At 37.9% G+C, this 8,667-nt stretch overlaps 1 pseudogene; it reads left to right on the top strand.

The window, feature by feature from the left end:
- Positions 1–1,840: 1,840 nt before the first annotated feature.
- Positions 1,841–7,574, top strand: LOC110308332 (annotated as a pseudogene).
- Positions 7,575–8,667: the final 1,093 nt, after the last annotated feature.

Raw genomic sequence — 8,667 nt, 5'->3', positions numbered from 1 at the left:
GTAGGCTAGCCTGTGGTGAATTTTTTATTGGTGGTTTATTGAGGGAGGAGTAGGGGTATCCCACTATGGTTGAAGCCATTCCTGGTATGGCTGTCCTGGGTTTTAATAGAAAACAAACTGAGTGAGCCATGATGAGCAAGCCAATAATCAGCACTTCTTCATGGGCTGTTCATCATCTCCTGCCTCCAGGTTACTGCTCTACTTGAGTTCCAGTCCTGACTTCCTTTGTCGATGAACCATAAGGTGGAAGATTAAGCAGAACAAACCCTTTACTTCTCAAGTTTCTTTTGTCATGACGTTTAATCACAACAATAATAACGCAAAGATATTGTTTGACTAGAATTCCATACAGCTTTACCATATTTTCCTTAAACCACTCAGGAGTGAAAAGCTTCAACTATCTTGTGATGCAAAGAGGAAAGGGTTCTCTTCCTTGCTCTGTTAAGATACACAGGGTGAGTTCTACACCATCTGTTGAGGCTGTCCACACCCAACCCTTCAGCACATGTGGGATCTGATCTTATTATGCGTTCCAGAGCCTAGAGGCCTAATCCAGTCACCAGCAGAACAAATCAAAAGAAGGACAAGACTGACTTCCTGGCCTGAAACTGTATTTAAAGCTCAAGTGAAATACAGCAGGGTCAGATCCTGGGTTCTCAGCCACATATGAAGATCTGAATTTGTGAAGTACATAAAGACATTAGAAGTCTTCCTGGTAAGGTCCTACCTCTTCTAAGACAAAACAGGAAGTGACACTGGATAAGAAAACTGTTTGGGAGAATCTGGTAACTCCCCAGGAATGAGGCTATTTTCTCATTATCTGTAGTACTCTTTGGTGGTAGAAGAATGTAGAAAAACTAAGTGGAAAAACAGACCCTACATGGTTAACTTGACATTGTTCCCATAAAGTACAAATCTAAGTCTTTTTGCAGAGAGAGCAATAGTTGGTCACTTGTGCCTCAAGTATTTTTTTTCTATCTCCTTACACATTGACACTGGGTAAACTACAATTCTTCATTGACATGTGCAAAAGTTTTAACAGATGACATAGCTCTCCTTAGGCCTTAGAATGAGTGTTCATTTGACATACACGTTAAGTCATGATTTGAATCCTGTGTGTGGCTATCTTTTGTATTCCACTCATATCCAGTGGCTTTTCCTTGTGACCATTTTATCACTGAAGTAGTAATTATGATGTGTTTTCACAAAGATGAAACAAGGGGCATAGTACTGATTCTTTTCATATTTTCAAAGGCCAGGAGCTCAGAAATTTTTTATTCAATATGGGAACTTTTTATTAGATATTTTCTTCATTTACAGTTTAAATACTATCCCAAAATTCCCCTTTACCCTCCCCCTGCCCTGCTTCCCAACCCACCCACTCCCTTGTCATCACACATATCAACTCTTAGGTAGGAATATGAAAATCATTTCATCAAGGCTCTCCTGGTCACATTGTTCTTACAATCAGATGCCACATAAGTTCATGAAAATGCATGTCCTACATCCCTGACTGTCTAACATTTCAATTTTGAAGTTCATGGACATCTTTTGGTAATTTAGGTTTGCAGTACCCAGACTGCATTGGCTGTTTCCATTCCTAGAATTCAATGCATGTACTGTGCATTTTGGTAGAGCAATTATTATCATTCATGGAATCTTTAACCTCAAGTATATATTTATCAATTGTCAAAATTTGTGGGCAGATATTTGAAAAATGTACTTCAACTAATTTTATCCAACACACATGTCTTATTTCTCAGAATGGAGTGAAAGGCATTTTGGAAGAGCTGCAGTTGCCATCTTTATTTCCCTTCCTTATCATCTAGGTACTTGAGGCATGGGTCCTGCTGTCTTGCTGGCCATCCTGTGCTTGGGAGTCGCTGAAGTTACTCAATCAACTGATCCCAGTTTGGATACTGAATGGCAGGAGTGGAAGATAAAATTTAACAAAAACTACAGCCTGGTTAGTAATATGAACACTATTCAGCCAGACCCCATGGAGAATGGTACTTATTGGTATTTATGGTACAACAGAGGTCATAGAGACTACCTTTTATTAAACAATTGCCCAAAGTCATGAACCAAGAATACAGGATGGTGAGAATTTCTGTTCTTAGATACGTGAAGAATGACTTTTTCTGCAGTATCCTGAGACCTGTCTTATGATCTCTGGCAGTGAGTCCTCCTTGCCAGCTTGTGGACAAGTTTTATTATAAAGAAATGTCACACATTATGGTTATTTCCAGGAGGAAGAAGAACAGAAGAGAGCAGTTTAGGAAGAAAATATGGAACTGGTCAAACAGCATAACATTGAAAATGATCAGGGAAAGAATAACTTCACTATGCAGCTCAATGTCTTTGGTGACATGGTGAGTTTGAGACAGACTGCATCACCTATGTTTTCCAATACTTTGTGTGAAATATTTTGCTTTCTAATGGTTCTTGTTTTTCTTGAAGACAAGAGAAGAATTCAGGAAAATGCTGACTGATATTCCAGTCCAGAATCTTAGCAAGAAAAAAAGCATCCACCAGCCTATTTTTGGTTATCTCCCCAAATTTGTAGATTGGAGAAGAAGAGGCTATGTGACTTCTGTGAAGAATCAGGTATAAACATATCACATGACTGTCTTGTTGAGTTGCTGGTGAGAAAAAATTAGCATTGACAACTCTGTGTGTGTTGAGTGTAGAGTGACACATAATTTACTCTTTTAAAATTTTAATTTTTTTTTTACTTATTCACATTGTTTTTGCTTTTGCTTTTTGTTTTTTAATTTAATTCTTTTTCTTTTTAAGTTATTCACTTTACATTCAGTACTCTGCTCCCTTCCCAGTCACCTTCTCCCACAATCCTTTTCTCTTTCTCCTTCCCTTCACTTCTGAGCAGGTGGAGGCCCCTTGACTCTCCCCCTTACCTTACTTTGAGTCTCTGCAAGGCTAAATGTTTTTACTCCCATAGAGGACAGACAAGGCAGCCAAGCCAGTATAACATAACCCATATACAGAAACAGCTTGTTCAGAAAGCCCCTGTTACAATTGTTTAACCCTAATGAAGGTCAAGCTGCACATTTGCTCTATATGAGTGGGGAGGCCTTGGTGCAGTCTTTGTGTTCTTTAGTTGGTGGTTCAGTCTCTGAGAGCCCAAGAGTACAGGTTAGTCGATTCAAGTTCATCTTCCTATGGAGTAAATGGGACCTCATGAAACTGCAAAGCTTTTAAGGTAAGTGACATTGCCAATAGAACAAATTGGTAGCTGACAGAGTGGGAAAGAATCTTTATTAACTCTACATCTGACAGAGGGTTAATATCTAAAATGTACAAATAACTCAAGAAGTTAGACACAAACAACACAAATAAACCAATTACAAAACAAGAGACAGAACTAATTAGAATTCTCAACACATGAATCTAGAAATGCTTAGAAGCACTTAAATGTTCAAAGTCATCAGGAAAATGCAAATCAAACAACTATGACATTCCTTCTTGCTATGATCAAAATGGTTAAGATCAAAAATTCAAGAGATAACACATGGTGGGGAGATTTTGGAGCAAGAGGAATACTACTTCACCACTGATTGGAGTGCAAACTTTTACAACCACTTTGGAAATCAATTTGACATTCTCTCAGAAAACTGGTAATATTTTTACCTCAAGACCTACTACTCTTGGGCATATACCCAAAATATCCTCAAATATCTCATAAAGACAATTGATCAACAATATTCATAGGATCTTTACTTATAATAGCCATTCTTTACTTTTAATAACATCTGTTCCTATTTTGAATGTTTCATTTGTTTGTACAAGGTATATGGTTCGTGTCCATCAACAATTATCTACTTATACCTAGTGGCCTCCATATTCCAATCACTCTCCATATTCTGTGTTTTATTTATTTTTGGTAATAGCAACCAGACAAATTTATGTCCTGACAATATGTTCATTCGCATACATGTGCATGCATGCGTATGTAGCAATTCATTGGGTTCAAGCAAGCTGGCAGCAGCCAGGTCCCCAAGAAGAGTTAAATATCTTCCCTTGGCACCAACAACTTGCAAACAGTTCATTCTTTGACATACTATTCAGCTGTCTGATTTGGGGTTGCTAGTTGTTTGTGTATGACTGTCTTTTATTCTCTACTGAGGGTAGATGTAATTCTTGTTGGGCCTTTTCTGCAGCTGGTGCCATAGAAGGACAGATAGTTCAGAAAACAGGCAAACTAGTCTCATTGAGTGCACAAAACCTAGTGGACTGTTCGAGAACTGAAGGGAATCATGGCTGTTCTTGAGGCCATACATTCCGTGCTTTAAAGTACGTGTGGTGTAATGAAGGTCTGGAGGCTGAGTCAACCTATCCATACAAAGGAAGGGTAAGTGAGTTTTCAGCTATCTCAGACAAGAGAAAATTGTAGAGTAATCCAGTCTTCTGAACTCACATTGGAAGGTAGGATCACTATATACTATCAAGGTCTCATTATTAGTCTGTGCACACCCTTATGATGAAATGGTCCCATGTAGCTGTTCCTACTTCTTTGCACACACAGAATATGGAAATCATTCCACGTATAATAGGTATTTCTTCCTGTGAAAATTTCTTATGGACAGAAAGGTGTCTTTGAATACATGAGGTCTGATATTTGTTCTAAATCTCTCAGTTGATTTCACTTCCTGGGATGTTCAATAACAGCTCAGACTTGGGAATACTCAGCTACAAATTGTAGTGTTGTGATTTTGACACACACTTCCCTGCAGATGGATGGAAATAACTGATTCTCTTACCTTTTAAAGGAAGGACACTGCAGGTACCTCCCTGAAAGTTCTGCCGCTAGAATCACTGGCTTTTCTATTATCTCAAGGACTGAGGAAGCCTTAATGCATGCTGTAGCAACTATAGGGCCCATCTCAGTTGGCATTGATGCTTCACATGAATCTTTCACATTTTTTAGGGAAAGTAAGAATGTGTTCTCAACCTGTAGGTCATAACCCCATTGGGGATCAAATGACACTTTCACAGGTGTTGCATATCAGATATTCTGCATGTTATATATTTACATTATGATTCATAGAAGTAGCAAAATTACAGTTATGAAGTAACAAAGAAAATATTTTCATGGTTGTGAGCCATCAGAACGTGAGGAACTATATTAAACTATCACTAGGAAGGTTGAGAACCACTCTGGTAGACATAAGAAAGAATGCTTGTGAGACTGTTGCTAGGTTGAGGGACCACATTACTATGTATAACATTTGATGCTAATAACTAGTACATATATAGTAATAACATGCTCCCATGCATGTGAGCTCCTTGCAGCTTAATATCCCCAAATCATACCAGAAAGTGAAATGAACTGGGACACAAATAATTCACATGCATATGACTACTTCATAGTATATAATAATTATTATGCTTAAATTATACAACTTTCCTCCACATGATATATATTAAGTAATTGAAAGATTGTCTTTCAGGAACTAAATTCTAAAGAGTGCCTTGAATTACATAATTCTATATTCAAATATGTTTTCTTGAAATGGAGTTCTCTAAGTAAAAATGCAAGGAGAAAAGTATTTGTATATATGTAGGGCAGTGTTTACTAACAAAGTTATATTTGTTGTAACTCTTTGCTTTTGGATGAAAACCTGTTACCAGGATTCCTCTCAACAGTGGCTTCTATTTTTATTAATCCTTTTATGTGTTTACATTTCAAATGATATCCCTCTTTCTAGTTACACCTACACAAAACCCCATCCCATCCCCTTTGACCCACTCCCCCATCCTTTTCCTGAATAAGAGTGTTCCTTCATCCATTCAGTCACTCCCACCTCACCTCTCTAGCATTCCCCTACACTGGGGCATCAGGCTTCCATGGGAACAATGTCCTCCCTTCCCATTGATGTAAGATACACCCATCCTCTACTATATATGTAGCTGGAGCCATGGATCACTTTATATATACTCTTTTGTTACTGGTTTAGTCTTGGGGAGATATGGGTCATTTTGTTAGCTGATTTTCTTCCTATGAGGTTGCAAACCCTCTTTCAGTCCTTCTCCTAGCTCTTCCACTGGGGTCACAGGGCTCATTCTGATAGCTGTGTGTGAGTATCTGCATCTCTATTGGACAGGTTCTGGTAGAACCTTTCAGGAAACAGCTATACCAGGCTCCTGTGAGCAAGAGCTGCTTTGCATCAGGAATAGAGTCAGGGTCTGGTGTCTGCAGATGGGATGGATCCCTAACTGGGCTGGTGTCTGGATGACATCTTCTTTTCTACTGGACATGTTTTGTTGTTGTTGTTGTTGTTTGTCTAACTAGAAAATACTTTACTAATTTTTTATTGGCCGTGGTCATTATTAGGTTTCTGGTACTTCTCACACCTGTGATTTTATTTTCCAGGTATTTATTATGAGCAAAAATGTGGGAATAATAATGTCAACCATGCTGTTCTGTTAGTTGGCTATGGCTATGAAGGAAGAGAATCAGATGGCAGGAAATACTGACTGATAAAGAACAGGTATAAGCTGAAAATATCTATATTTAAGTATTTGAATGAATTTTTTGCTTGGAGTCAGAATGGGGATAAGAGTCCCCATAAATGTTCTCCAACATAAATTAAACAACAATATTGTTCTTTGTTGTCAATTGTATGTGTACCCTATGCCTATTTGCATGTGTGTGTGTGTGTGTGTGTGTGTGGGCGCACACTCACATGTTTGCTTGTATTTCCAATGTTGAGAGCAGTTTTTTGCTTTAGCTGTATACCATGGAGGCAGCATATTTCACTGATCCTAGAGATTACTATCTTGTGCAGTTGTTTAGCCAGCTTCTCCAGGTGTGTCTTCACTTTACAGGGCTTTAGGCAAGTTGCAATGATATCCTGACTTTTAAAAATTATTATTTTTGCTAATGTGAGGGTGTTTATGTGAAATTTCATTCTACATGTGAGCAGTTGCCCATAGAGATGTGAGGAGGACATCAGATTATCTGAAAATGTAGTTAGAGGAGGCTTGGGTACTGGGAAAGGAATAAGCTTTCTGTGGAAAAAGCCCTGTTCTTAGGCACAGATCCAACTCCAGTCTCCATTCTGGCTTTAAGTAGGTTCTTGGACTTGAACTTGTCCCTTCTCTTTTGTGACCATCACTTGAACATTTGAACACTAAGTCTGGGCAAACAAGTTATAGTATGTGAGTTGTTCAGATTTAGACACTGGTTTCTTGAGTAGTAATACATTTGTGACATTGATTTTTATAAAAGATGGTATATTGTTGGTTCTATGCCATCTGTGGGTGGAAAAATATCCTGAGTTTTCATGCTGTGATTTGCACAGTTTTTTCTGAGATAACTTTGGTTTCTCAGAGGTGGCTGTTTTGCATTTTCTGATCATTGAGGCTTCTGGATCAGTGGTTACACGTGGAGTTATTGTAATGAGTGCACTTTCCTGTGTTCTTTCTACTAAATGGGAAACACGGTTCCTTTCAGTCACGGTGAGCAATGGGGTATGAATGGCTACATGAAGATTGCCAGAGGCAGGAACAACCACTGTGGAATTGCTACATATGCCGTCTACCCCAGAGTGTAAGGTGCTGATGGTAACAAGGAAGGATTGGAGTGGAGACAGCCTGGAAAGTGGAGGCACTTCCTTTTTACCATGACCAGCCTCTGCTGCATGGATAGAGCTCATGAGTTACTGCAGAACATGATGTAATGTGAATTCTGTTATGTGTTCACTCCAGTAAGACATGATGGCTACTATAAGTGAAGCTCTTCATTAATTTGTATTTGATTACCATACTAACTTGATTTTGTTTAATGTTTGTACAAAATATCTTGAAAAAAGGTTTAAGTTCAGTAGTAGTGTCTGTTTTCCTTTCATTTTGAAAAGTAGTGGCTTTTAAATTTTATGTAATTCATTTTATTTAATACATGTTTTAGTTAAAATATAATTACTTTACCCCTTTTATTTTTCTTCCTCAAACTCCTCCCAGATATTCTCCCTCTAGCTCCTCATATATCCCCCTCCCTCATTTCTCTCACACTGATTCTTTCTTTTTCTTTGTTGATTAACATTATGTATACATCTGTATACATATCCATGAATATGTAATAAAGCCTGCTGAATGCTGAATTCATTTTTGTTCTTTTTGTGCACATGATCTCAGGACTGATCAGTTTATATTCTGTAGTTTATTAGGGATTTGCCCCTGGGAATGCTTATTCTCTTTCTTTCAGCATTCATAACTCCTGCACCTAAGGGTTAGTGAGCATTCTGAAAGAAAGGTCAAATAGACTAGGAGCCAGTGTATTATGATATTGAGTATATTGAGAGCTTATAGAGTAGATGACATGGTTTTCAAGTGATGTAACAGGCCAAAATTCTAAACATAATCCAGGGATAGAATCATAATTCTTCCAGTTAGGAAATATGGTAGAGTACTTTATCTAAATTGACAAATTGATGAACTGAATGACATTTGTACTTCCTGCTATGTCATTTACGTAATTGTAACGGTTATGTTCACTTAATATCTCAGAGAAGAGTATTTTTTTCAATTTTTTATTGGATACAAAAGGTATGATGTAGAGGGAGATGTTGATTCCCTAATTGGTTCTTGTTTGTGTCAATAAAGGAGGCAGAAGCCAATTGCTGAGCAAAAGCAAAAAAAAAAAAAAAA

The sequence above is a fragment of the Mus caroli genome, chromosome 13, assembly GCF_900094665.2.
Source record: "Mus caroli chromosome 13, CAROLI_EIJ_v1.1, whole genome shotgun sequence".
Classification (NCBI taxonomy): Eukaryota; Metazoa; Chordata; class Mammalia; order Rodentia; family Muridae; genus Mus; species Mus caroli.
The sequence above is the reverse complement of the archived record's forward strand: the minus strand, read 5'-3'. Positions and strand labels throughout refer to the sequence as shown.